This window comes from Melitaea cinxia, chromosome 17 (genome assembly GCF_905220565.1).
Source record: "Melitaea cinxia chromosome 17, ilMelCinx1.1, whole genome shotgun sequence".
Taxonomy (NCBI): Eukaryota; Metazoa; Arthropoda; class Insecta; order Lepidoptera; family Nymphalidae; genus Melitaea; species Melitaea cinxia.
In genome coordinates this window covers 12,756,170-12,770,749 of record NC_059410.1, presented here as the reverse complement: position 1 = coordinate 12,770,749, position 14,580 = coordinate 12,756,170, and positions in this window count along the sequence as shown.

Here is a 14,580-nt window from a genome sequence, read left to right as displayed (position 1 = left end):
CAGCACAGTCGATTAAGCTCTGATCCTGCTCCTACGTGGGGAAAGAGGCCAATGCCCAGCTGTGGGATATTATAGGCTGAAGCGCAATATTATATTACAAAAGTACATTGGTAATTTAATATCATTTTCAATTATTAATTAATTAAAATTAATCAATACGGGCTTGCTGAAGTATTGCTGAAAATTTTGTGTTAACTAATTCTATATTTTAAAATTTATTTTCAAACTCCTACTTTCTCTTTGTTTATGTTTAATTAACAAATGTTTAAGCGTATCTTTCTTGCTTCGTTTAGTTACCTAATTGCGAATTTTAGTTAATTACATTTATATATTTTTGTTAGCAAATATTATTAAATTATAACGCAGATCTTGTTCGACAAGCCCGCTCAGGGGGCACTGCCTCTACTTTCTTTGTATTTTAAAGGTTTTATTTATTGTTATTATACAGGTCAGTTATTGTAGTACTTAATTATTTTAATCCATTCGGCAAATTGTTACATCAAAACATAGAACAAATGGAACTAGAATGTTTCCAATGCAACTACCGTGTATCGTTAAATATACGCCAAAGGGTATTTTAACGTACTACAGTGTAACGCTAGAATATTATTTATAGGTTAATTCACTTGTATGTGTAGTAACATTATAAAAATGAACATTGTTTTTTTTTCATATTTATAACAATTAAATTAGGTAAAAAAAATACGACAGGTGGAAAATCTAGTAATAACATCAGACCATTAGGGTCTATTTTAAGATTGATTTTGGTTTCGCAGGTTACAAAAAAACTGACAGATAAAGGAATTGTGAAAAACAAAAATATATCTTAAACTAATCCGTAGGATACTGCTATACTTCATATATTTTTACCAGACACCCATGAAACAGACCCTATATAATATATACATACACATAAATAAAATTGAAGTGTCCATTTGTAATATTAAACTAACCGCTTTTTACTAAATGCATATGGATGTATACACGGTTTTGGTGTACAAAATAACATTTTTTACAATTTTTGTCTGTCTGTCTGTCTGTTTGTTCAGGCTAATCTCTGAAACGAGCCGATTTTGACGGGGCAATAAGGAGTAACTTAGGCTACTTTTATTTTAGAAATTTATTTTATAAATCTGCGAAACGAACAACTTTTTTGTTAAATTCCGCGCGGTCGAAGTCGCGGGCACAGCTAGTAGTAAATAAATAATATTGTGACAGCTGACAAACAACGAACTATTTATATAAATTATTGATGTAATAATAAAATCAATTCCTTACAAATGTGTTTGTGATAGAAATAAAACACGAAAGTCAAATTAACACGGGCTTCCGAAACGCTGATTACACAATCATGACAGCTAATCGTCGCTCTGATTGCCGTGTGATTAATTGTAACTACGTAATTGTGGCTTTGTTATCTTCGTATTTTGGATTTACTAAAATATACTAATTTTGAAAAAAGTAAAGTGTGCCTGTTTACATATATACTATAAGGCTGGCCCGTTAGCACACTTGACATTGACCCCGCTTTTAGCTCTAGGGTTTGATTCCTGACATTTATCTAAAAGAGTATATAACAATATATTGTACGTCAGTTTAAAATTGAAAAAAAAAAACAGACGACCATATGCGTATGATAAACTTTTTTTTTAAATTTAATGTCGGCATGTAATGATCCAGCTGCAAGGAATATTTTTGCGTTATAATTCAAGCCAGAGAAAAATCTAAATTTAGAAATAGAAGTCCTATAACAGTGTAATCTACACTCTAATTTTCATATGCATTCTTTATAATCTGCATCGAGACATAAAGCACTATTTTCTTGTTATTAGTATTTTTTTTAAATATTTAAGCTTTCTACAAGTACAATCTATGTTAAAATAGTTAAAATCGATAATGAGGTTCCCGTGGCACCTAAGTCCTTACTGAAAAAATGTTATGTATTTGTTCTGCATCGGTTCATACACTAAAAAAATAATTGTACTAACTACTTATAGACAAATTCATTTTTAAAATAAAGTAATATTTTCATACTAGCTGCGCCTGCGACTTCGTCCGCGTGGAATTTAACAAAATAGTTATCGTTCAGTTCGCAGAGTTATAAAATAAATAAATTTCTAAAATATAAAAGTAGTAAGTTACTCCTTACTATATCAGCTATCTGCCAGTTAAAGTCCCGTCAATATCGGTCCAGTCGTTTCAGAGATCTCTATTATTAGAACAAACTTACAGACAAATAAACAGACAAAAATTATAGAAAATGATAATTTTGTATATGTACCGTGTAGACACACACATAAGTTCAGTAAAAAGCGGTTATATTAATATTACAAACAGACACTCCAATTTTATTTATTTGTATACATTAATAGGTATCATGTTATTTAACAATTTCTTATCATTGGATAGCTCAGATTCATCAAATCGATTAATAAAACCTTTGTCAAAATATTCCTAGTCATGCTCTCCAATAACGAAAAACTCAGAATTTTTTTCTTTTTTTTTTTTTTGAATTTCGAACCATTTTTTACTTATTTCACATTTTATTTCATTTTTAAAATTTTGTAAATGGAATAAAATTCAAATGTAACTAAAAAAATTGTATAAAAATGTGAAAGAATTGGAATTGCAATTCCATTCCACGCGAAGATGGTTTATAGGTGCCACAATTATATTTAAATTATATTTTTAGTTTAGTATTTTAAATATTTTTACACTGTAAGCTAACATTTTAAAGAGAAAGGTTTTGATGTTTTATTTGTTTGTACTGGAAAATCAGGATACATAAATATTTTACCGGAAGAAAATGGGTTGTTTGAAATAAATATGTATTGTAAACGTAGAGTTACAGCTATTATTAGCATTGAAATAAAAATATACAATGGACTTCAGAGAAAATTTAGATCTAAATTTATTCTGAACTATATTTTCACATATGTGTACCTGAGTTGAGCTGCAATCATGATCAATGGCCTTCCATTCTCATCTTCTTTTGAAGGGTAAAGTCGGCAACGCGCTTATCATATCCCTGGTGTTGCAGTGTCTAAATGCTACGGTATCTGCTTACCAAATAAGTAATTTAAATAATTATTTTTTTATTCTTTATTTTTTATTTTACCTATATCTTCTCTATTTGGTTGTCTGTAAGAGATCGCTATTAGTGATAACATCGACATTGCACTTCCTTACGTTAAAATACTGTGTATTGTCTTTAATATTATTCTGGATGTGCAATTAAGTAATAAATAAAAAATCTGTTTGGCCGTACGCTTGTTGCCGTTTTAGTCGTATAAAAAAATCACGCAAGTCCGTCATTAAAGAGAGTCAGGACATTGTAAACTCAAAAATAATAATTCTCATGACAGCAACAGCCGTTATCGTACTTGCTGACCTATATTTTAACGCGTTCATTTGTAATCAGTTTGAATTATAGTTTCACTGAGCTTTACAACTTTAATTATTCCGCGGAAAATGTTTTGTAAAAGATTTTTTATTCAAAGAACTTAGTTATTCATACTAATTTTTAAACGAAAAACTGATAATGTACAATGACTGCATATTGTGTAATCTTTTCAATAATCCTTTAGTAGACCTCTTCCGCTATGTGGTGTATGCTGTGTGGTTACGGCAGTAAAGAATAAAGCCACCCCCTCTTTTCCCGTGGATGTCGTAAGAGGCGACTAAGGGATAACACCGTTCCACTACCACCTTGGAACTTAAAAAGCTGACCGATGGCGGGATAATCATCCAACTGCTGGCTTTGAAATACACAGGCCGTAAACCGACAGCAGCACCTTCGGTGCGACAAAGCCACATCTGCGGTCTCCAACCCGCCGCTCCTGCCCAGCGTGGTGACTATAGGGAAAACACAACAGTTCACACCGTTTTTGGCTCGAACTTGGAGCGGCATATGCAGCAGTGGGTTACGGTAGGCTGAAGAGATGATGATGGTGATAATGATGGTGACGAGTTAGTGGACCAAAAGTATTTTCTAAAGTAACAACAACATTGCAATTAGCACTTGAATATTAATAACGTAGGTATTTATTTTAAAGGTTTTTTTTTCTATAGAAACTTTTAACTTTATTATTAATCAATTAATCACACGACTATTTGTTAAAAGATTGTGAAACAGAAAATGTAAACGAGCGTTCAAATTCCTATGTTACTTGCATGCTTACATATCGAAGCTGTCCGTAGTAATAAAATCGAGTAATGGAACAAAAATTTTAAAATAAAACTCCTACAACAGTAACAGAAAAGTTAAAATGCATCTAGAAGTTTTATTTTTAAGATTAAATAATAAATGCGAGTTCAATATTTTACTTGTAGCTATTGAGTGTCGAAATAAACTAGTCAAAAAAGTGGATCATAAGCGGAAGCATGTGCGTTGGTTTCAACCTGTACTTAAAATAATTAGCACAATTTAATTTAAAGAGCTTACTTTGTATAAAATTCTTATATCGACGATAAAGAAAAATATAGGTAAGCAAATAGTAGATTTATAAGTTCTCTAATTCTTGATGGAGTAGTTTGCCAGATAAAGCTGTCTAATAGTAACAAACAAACGATTCTCAAGAGTAGGAAAATACTTTGCGTCGATACTTAAACAGTACAAATGTTTGTGATCAAACAAGAAAAAGACCGACTTCAATTAACATCGACAAGTAATATTTATTTATTTATTTATTTATTTATTCATTAGGATTACCAACAGAAATTACAACAATAATAACAAAATAATTATTTTACACAATTGATTAAAGAAGTTTAATTGTATTTCTTTTTAAAGGTAATCACAACATGCAATAATCAAATAGTAAATATGAAATAAAAATATAAATAAAAAAACCGCAAAAATTAGATTTAATATTGAATTAGATAAATTGATATAGATTTTTAAAAAGAAATATAATTATTTGACAATTTTATATATAAATAGCTTCTCAAATACACGTCAATAACTTTATGAAAGTAACAAATTGGAATCAAAATAATATCAACAATTAAATTACTCTAGTAAACAATTAGCAATGAAGAAACTGATCAATCTAAATCTAAAGACATGCAAGCCATCAAAAGTAATGTCAAGGCCAGAAATATAATTGTGTTTGCTCGTAAACGAAAAAAACCGACTTCAATTACATGGACAAGTAATACAACGTAAATAGACGAAAAAAATTAACAAACGCACTAGTCGTCACTACGATTTTCGAGGATTTCCCTCGATTCCATCATCAGATCCTGGTTTCCTTATCATGGTACCACACTTGGGATATCTCCTTTCCAATAAAAAAAGAATTATCAAAATCGGTTAATAGACGACGAAGCTATGTCGTTATATAACATATATATATATACGGTCGAATTGAGTAACCTCCTCCTTTTTTGAAGTCGGTTAAAAGAAAACATAATCATCGTACGTAGTTGAAAAAAATTATCAATTAAATACGCATCAGAAAGTAAATTTTTATAAATAATAATATATAATAATGTATAAAATTTCTTCAGTCATTAGAATTCGCCAGGACTCTGGAATGATAAGTGTAAAACAATTAAGAGCTATTAAAAGGTGATCAGCTCGGCAGCCAATTTGCATTGTAAATTGTTTGAGTTTCCATCAGTGACAGGGCGGTAACCTATCCATTGAAGCTGTCTCTTCGAATTAACATCGACGAATCAATCACGAGTATTGGCAAACTGCTTATCTCTTGATAAATGATAACCACGGTTTCATTACGCGCATAATGTCAAATAGACCTTGCGGTTTATTTGTTATTGCAATTGGAAACAAATTATTCTGTAATATATATTGATTGATATATTTATTCAACCGTTTTTATGATTATGTAAATTACGTTTCAGTTACTCATTTTAAAACTTTGTTACAATATGAATAAAGATAAATAAGGAATTTCTCCTGTATCGGGTGTCCGGAAAAACAATACACATGTACAAATGCTTCAGAACACGGCAAACACCTGTATGGAATTATCAACCAACTGGCAGCGTGGTGGATTAAGCTCTGATCCTTCTCCTACATGGGGAAAGAGGGCTATGCCCCGTGTAATGTAGATGATTCCTTATTGTTTGGGCACATGTCCAGCAGTGGTATATTACAGGTTAAAGCGAAATCTGTATGGCAGTGCCACGACCACTGAGCAAATCTGTGAGCATCCTTCAAACATATTTTCTCGGCGTAATGCCTGTGATGCAACCCCATGTACTGTAGATGATTCCTTATTGTTTGGGCACTCACATCGAATATCTATGCAAAATATTTTGTTGGCTTAAAACCATTGATTTCATAGTCCCGTCTCACGAATTCTCTATCGTTATTGGCGAGTGCAGGCCGGCGACCACTTCTTCTGCGATCCAGCAAACTTCCCTCCTCTCCTTCACGACGAATCCAAAATCGGACACAACGTCTCGTAATGTATTCAAATTCCGCGAAATCGCCCTGATACTGCATCCCTCATTAAATTTGGCAATTATTTGAACCTTTTCGGCAATGGTCAAGTTGGCAGGTATTGAAGATGATATGTATATGTAGTTGAGTAAAAAATAACACGGAAAATATATCGATTTTAGAGGAAAATAATAATAGAAATTACTTTAATATATTTGACAAAATGTTAGTTTTCTTTATCAAATGAATTTGTCTATTTAAATAGTTTTTATTACTTTTGTTTGGAAATATTTCAATTTCTTTGTAAAAATTAATGTCCTTTTTATTTTATTTAAACCTAATAGAGTTTAAGATGTCATGTATAATAATGACGTATATTTACTTATCAATTAGGTTTACGCCATTATTATATATCTGTTTCCATAATATCTTTTAATAACGAACCTTGTTGTAATTTTCGATGACAAGGAAACTAAATCGAAACTGGTACACCACTTTCTTGGCCGACCATACATAGGTGTGTATGCGTAAATTAGTTTCTAGTTTTACTAATCCTTGGCGCAGCAAAAGTACGTAGTCTATTAATTTGAAATTGATGTCATTTCACTAAAATTATTTTAAAACGGGATATTTACCGTATTTTTTTTTTTTATCTGGCGGAGCTCGATACTTCGACATTACGAATGTCTTGTTCGAATGTCTGTTTGAAATAATTTTAGTAATAAAAATAACGATGTTAATTGAAAATCTTACATAGATGCCATTTTGTTCGTCTGATATAATGTTTCTAAAATTTACGCTAAACGTTCACATTCTACCTAGAGTTAACTCAACTTATCTCAAGACATAAAATACTTCCAACGAGCGACACTTAAAGAATCCGTAACAAATCTGTTGAGCATGAAGAAACTTCGATAAGTTATTAGCTACTTCAAGTTTGTTGTAAGTTTTAACTTAAGTCTTAAGCTACTATCGCTCGTACATTCCTGAAGACGTGCAATCTAATTAGGTATATTATATATGTGTGTGTGTGTGTCTTTTCTGTCATGTTAATTATCATACCTGTAATTGTCAAAATTATAGTGAACTAGCAGACCCGGCAGACGTTGTCCTGCCCGGAAAACAGCTACCAAATTTGATTGCTTACATACCGATAGCAGCGCCACCTTCCAGATCCAATTGAGATAAAAACTACCATATCTCCCAAGTTGAACCAAATTACAGACTGCAATATGCTGAAATGATGATGATGATGACTAAAGTATTCAATTACGTCTGAATTGGTTTGAAGTTAGATCTTATTCGAAAACGAGTTTCCGCATCTTTATCAAAGTCGAGAAGTTTATGTCATAAATGGAGTTTAGGTTGATGTGTAAACTTGTATTAAAAGTACTTAAGCTCATTTTATCTCTTCGTGTCGAGAATGTTCTTGACAAATTAAAGTTTAAATGATTTATGTACGTACAAAGGATATGTATATAAAGTCCCGAAACTTGAGTAACTGTGTTCTGAAATTTCCTTATTAAAGTCAAATTTTGCAATATGTAATATTATTAATAAAATCAAACTTATAATATGTGTAGGTATGTATGTATTATTACTTACGCATTGAGTATTAGTATAATATAGTATATATTATACTAATACTCAATAGTAGGTATTAGTATGTACTGTGTGGCTACGGTACTAAAGAATATAGCCACCCCCTCTCTTCCGTGGGTGTCGTAAGAGGCGACTAAGGGATAACACAGCTTCGCTACCACCGTGGAATTTAAAAAGCCGACCGGTGGCGGGATCACCATCCAACTGCTGGCTTTGAAATACATAGGCCGAAGACGGGCAGCAGCGTCTTCGGGGCGACAAAACCAGCCCTGCGGTCACCAACCCGCCTGCCCAGCGTGGTGACTATGGGCAAAACACATGAGTTCACGTTATTTTTGGCATATCTTTGTGGAGGCCTATGTCCAGCAGTGGACTGTATAGGCTGTAATGATTGAGTATTAGTATATATTATATTAAAAAAAGAAAAAAGCAATAAAAACAATAAGGTTTAATCGTAAAAAATAAACGAAATTTGGAATTTTAAGGATACTCAACTTTGCCAGCGAGCTGTGAGTGTTGATCGAATTTTGCCAACGTGTAAACTTCTTCGAGTGAAAAGCGGTAACTTTTATTAATGTTCTGAATTTCAGGAAAACCGTGGGAAACGCTCTTTTAGTTTACAAACTTACTTGATAAACTGCAATATGGGGCGTAACGATTAGAATCCTTCAGAGCTATTTCAATCTACATATATAAAAGTATTACCTTCACTTCAGCCTATCGCAGTACTCTGCTGGACAAAAGCCTTACCAAGTTCGCCCCTAATATCCTTGCAGCCACCACCGGAAATCTTACGTAGATCGTCGGTTCAATATTTCTTAAAAGTGCTATTAGAAGCGTTTGTGTATTTTTGTCATATAATATTCTGCTATCTCCTGAGACTGTTAATTAATTCTTACCACGTTAGTTTGTCTCTACTCGTTTTTATTACGGTATCTCTAAAAAGGGCTCAAATACAAGGGGCAACTAATTATAAGTTTTGAAAAAAAAGAAGAGATAACTATACCACTTAAAATTCGTCTAAATGAATTGGAGGAAAGTATCTCGATTGAAATCACTTAAATTTTCTGTAAATTATTATTACCATGTCTTGTACTGTCAAGAAACACGGATTCACGGATTAGGTGGGCAAACAAGCGTACGGTTTCCCTGATGACAAGCGATTACCGTAGCTTATAAACACATACAACATCAGAAGTATCGCAAGCGCATTATCGGTGCCACCTCCAGTACGCCCAGGAGTCCTGGTCACCTTACTCACCAACAGGACACAACACTGCTTGTATAAAATAGTATTATTTAGCTGTGATCAATAATACCCTAATTAGTTTATAATGATGACGGAATCAAATCATGATAACTACCATTACGGCGTCGTGAAAAATACCAGAACATCACTCTTATCACTCCATGAATAATAGCCCTCTAAGTGATTCGATTATGATACCATAATAGCACGTTTCACATCACTTCTCACACACTCTCAATAATGAGAATAAAATGTAAACACAAGGAGAAGACTTACTGATGCTCACTCACACACGTAAATCACATTCTGTTTAATATACACATCACATTATGTTTTATATACATTATACTTACTTACTTTTAAACGTATAAACTTCTTGAAATATCTAGAAAAACGTAATATACTAATTATACTTATAAACACTGTTCAAGTTTTAGTATTTTAATTATTTTATGTTTTTAGAGTCGTTATCTGTACCAACGTGTATGTTAATTTTGTGCTTATTTAAATCTTGAGTCGTTAAAACTTTTTGTTAATTATTATTTATTCGCCCTAACTTTGTATATAATAATAAACTTTTAATTTTCATACTTCACAAATGAAAAATATTAAGTAGATTGCTATACAATTTTATTTATTATAATGAAACAACTTTTTCGGATTTTATCGCGGTTTATTAAGTTATTTAGATGTCCGATGTTTCGGATACTTTACAGTAATAATAATAATAATAATATTCTTTATTGCACACCATTAAAAGATACAAACAAAAGTAGTATAATTAGAGGAAGTTGTACAAAGGCGGTATTATCGCTAAAAGAGCGATTTCTTCCAGACAACCTTTGGGTATAAGACAGCGCATAGAAAAAAAATATAAGTATAGAATGTAGAATTTTCCCTAATTATTTACAATCTTTTTCTCTTTAATCTATTAATATGTTAATGTTGACTGAACACAAGAATTAAGTTGTTTATCATAGGAACATACGACCGTGTGTGTGTATTATAAGATATAAGTAAGTAGTTAGTTATTATTATAATGAAAAGAAGTAAAGAAGCAGTACAAAAGTAATTTCATATGAATTCTTGTCTTTTTTTTTGAATTTAGTAACCTTAAAAACAAACCAAAATCTAACACAATACGAACTCAAGAAACGTACATAAAAGTAAAGAATAACCCATTAGGTATGCAAGTCAAACAAATCATTCCATATTCCTTAAATTTTACAAAAGAATACGCCTTTCACAATCCAGACGACAGTTCCGGCTTAATTATGCAAGCTCCGGAGATGAGTTGGATTTAATATTCCCACGTACACAATAGCCACTTCTGTTTGACCTTTGCTTGAACAACGAACAAATCTCGTAGCCTTTTTATTTGACATCCAGAAAAAAAAATCACTTGAAGGCTAGAAAAAAGGTTTAGAATTTCTTTACATAAAAAAACTAACGAAATCGCTTAAGTAAGGCTCTGTACGTTATTCTGCGTATATGGGTCTTTAAAACCATGGTTGAAACAGACCATGTGGTACTATGGTCGCTTGAAAGAGAAAAAAAAGTTAACAATTGTGTTTGCAGGTAAACGAAGAAAAACCGACTTTAATTATATCGACAAGTAGTACAACGTAGGTAGACGAAAAAATAGTCATGTAAATACGCATTATCAAAGATTACTCCAAAAGTTGTAATCAGATCTCGATAAAATTTAAATGTGACCTATGGTAAACATCGGCTTTCAATTAAAATCATCATCATCATCATCATAAGTACATCCTATACAGTCCACTGCTGGACATAGGCCTTCACAAGTTTACGCCAAAAGCCGACCGGTGGCAGGATAACCATCCAACTGCTGGCTATGAAATACACAGGCCGAAGACGGGCAGTAGCGTCTTCGGTGCGACAAAGCCAGCTCTGCGGTCACCAACCCGCCTGCCCAGCGTGGTGACTAAGGGCAACACACATGAGGTCACGTTTTGATTAAAAATCATCAAAATCGGTACACCCAGTAAAAAGTTATGCGGATTTTCAAGAGTTTCCTTTGATTTCTCTGGGATCCCATCATCAGATCCTGGTTTCCTTATCATGGTACCAAACTAGGGATATCTCCTTTTCAACAAAAAAAAAAAAAATTATAAAAATCGGTTCATAAACGACGGAGTTATCCCTGAACATACATAAATATATATATATATATATATATATATATATATATATATATATATATATATATATATATATATATATATATATATATATATATATATATATATATATATATGGTCGAATTGAGCCTTTTTTTGAAGCCGGTTAAAAATTAAAGTCAACCCTAACTCAGTTCTAATCTTGTAAACAGTTTGTTTCAATTTAATTTTATTTGTTTTTTTTTTACACACGAATTCTTAAATTTAAAGCTTTAATATATTTAAAGTGGACAAAAATATATTTTCATACATACGGATATAACAAAATAGTCATACATTATTAAATCGTCGTATATAAAAGGAAAGGAAGAATAAATAACGGTTAGGATGAATTTACGACCTACTACGTAGTATGAACTTAATAGCTTCCAAGCAGTAAGGCTTTTATGAAGCTAAAATGTAATACTCTTATCACAAAACATAAACATGACTAACACACATTTTAAGTAATATTTATATGTTATGCACAAACAAACTTCCATTAGTCATTTAATAACGGGCTTTCGTTAGATTATAGAAGAAAAAAATTGACGCATTTTAAAATATAGAACTAATTTTTAGTAATACATAATTACATATAAAGTTTCATAAAATCAATATTTACTGTGACATTGTTATTTACCCAATTAATATTATGAAAGAAAAGATAATAGAGGTCACAGACAAAAGAAATACGCAGTTTCGATATTTGTCATCGTAGATAACAAAGTCTTATGTCAGAATATATATTTTTATTGTAAAATATTGACATAATAAAAAAGACAATAAGCATATAGACAATGCGCTACAGCAGTCTTAATTAATTTTATGAAGTAATTTTTAGAACTACATATGGGTAATTATTAATTTTAACGAACTTACAACAATGTGCCACACTGCGTCTATCTGTCTTTTGTGATCTACTTTAAAGTACTAAACGGATTTTTATGCCCTTTTCGTTATCAGACAAGAATAATTCATGAAAACGTTTAGGTAGGTGTATATTTTTTTAAATATTAGGTGTAAATCCAAGCAAAACGCGGGTTTCACATCAATGACAAAATTCATGGCAATCTCGCGCCCAAATCCTGTGTCGAAGGAACGGATAGGCTCGAATTTCAGATAATATTGCTGAGATCATAACAAATGTAAAATCAACAATGTGGGGGTGATGTATAACTGTGTTCTGTTGTGCATTTTAATGTACCTTTTTTTTTTTTTTTCGAAATGATAGTAGCTGTTGGCCCTACTGGCCTTTACAGCGTCACCGGTGAGGGGGGCCGGGCACTTAGGCAACCGGCCGCGAAGGAAGATGTGGGCCCTTTTCGGCGGGCACGGGGGTGACGTTCGTCCTAAGGGTGTCTCCTAGCGAGATCGCACCTCGGCTTAGAACGTCGTCGGGATGGAGGAGGCGCTATGCGGAGCGCTGCGGCGAGTTGTGGACGGTCGATGCGCCTAAGCGTATCCGAGCCGTCCTAACGCGGGGGACCTCGTCTTCGCCGGCGAAGGCGGTGCGTGAGTGTTCGGTGAGTGGGTGTGTTACCTACGAGAGGGGCGTTGGCTACGGTTATTCTATCATCGGGGTCTGTCAAGACGTGTTTAGGACGTCTAAGTCTCGTCTGTACGCTTCCTCTACCTACGTAGGAGCAGGCCTCTGCTACAAGAGGGTTGGGGTGTCGGAGTGCTCTCTCAAAAAACCTTGAAGAAAGATTTTTGAGATGCTTGGCGATTGAATCGATCCCAAAGTCCTTATGGAGGTCGACGTTACGTACGTACCACGGTGAGGCCGTGGCCGTGCGTAAGAAGCGGTTCTGCATCGCTTGCAGCCGTTGGATGTAGGTGGGGTGACAGTGGGCGAAGACTGGACTCGCGTAGGTCATGATAGGACGAACGCAGAGTTTGTATAATGTCGTCTTATTTCTAAGAGACATTTTACTCCTTCCGCATAGCATCATATAAAGCCTACCGAGTACGAAGGCGGCTCGGTTACGAACTCGATTTATGTGGGACTTGAAAATAAGTTTCCTGTCTAGAGTGACTCCGAGATATTTGGCTTCTTTTTGCCATGGGATCGGTTTCCCGAAGAGTTTGATTGTCTCCGGGCGCCCTTGTCTCCAAAATAAGAATTTTGGGTTTCGGGTGAAGTGCACCGCTGAGCTTTTCTCGGCGTTGACCTCGATTCTCCACTTCCTGAACCACTCGCCTAGTGCGGTGGTCGCAGATTGGAGGCGTTTGGACATCATGGCTACGGAGACGGAGGTCGTGAAAATAGCAGTGTCGTCTGCGAAGAGAGCCAGCTTGGTGGCTGAGCTTTGGCTGGGTATGGGGATGTCGTTCGTGTACAGAGAGTACAGGAGCGGAGAAAGTAGGGATCCCTGTGGGACGCCGGCGCGTATCGGCCGAGGCGACGATAACGTGCCTTCGACTCGATAGCGGAAGGTGCGATTCGACAAGTAGTCTCGAATGATGAGCACGAGTCTGTCTGGTATTTTTAGATTGTACAGCTTGTAAATTAAGCCGTTATGCCAGACTTTGTCGAAAGCTTTCGCTATGTCGAAAAAGAGAGCGCCCGTCGAGTGGGCTTTTGATTTAGCGAAACCGGACAGGATATGTTCGGTGATGCGGTGCACTTGGTAGACTGGAGAGTGTCCGGCTCGGAATCCGAACTGCTCATCAATGAGCGGAGGTTCCATGGTTTCCATGGCTTTCTTTAATCTATTAAGGATTATTTTCTCGTACACTTTACCGAGCGTATTGAGAAGACTTATAGGGCGGTAGCTAGTAGGGAGGTTCCTGGGTTTGCCAGGTTTGTGAATACCTATAACTATCGCTTCTTTCCACTGGTCGGGAAAGGAGCAGCCAGCCAGGAGGGAGTTATAGATCATTACTAGGAGGGCGAGTAACTGCCTTGGAAGAAGCTTAAGCGTCTTGTTTGAAATCCTATCGGGCCCCGGAGACTTTTTTGCGTGAAGGCCTTTGAGGATCGATTCAACCTCCTCGACGGTAGTCGGAGGGAGTGGTTCGTCAGTAGGCGGTGAAGCCGCCTTGCGCTCTACTTCAAAGTCCACCTTTAAGAGGTGACTTTGATCGACCGGCTCAGTGCTTGGCGAGCATTGGCTCTCCAGGCTACTAGCAAG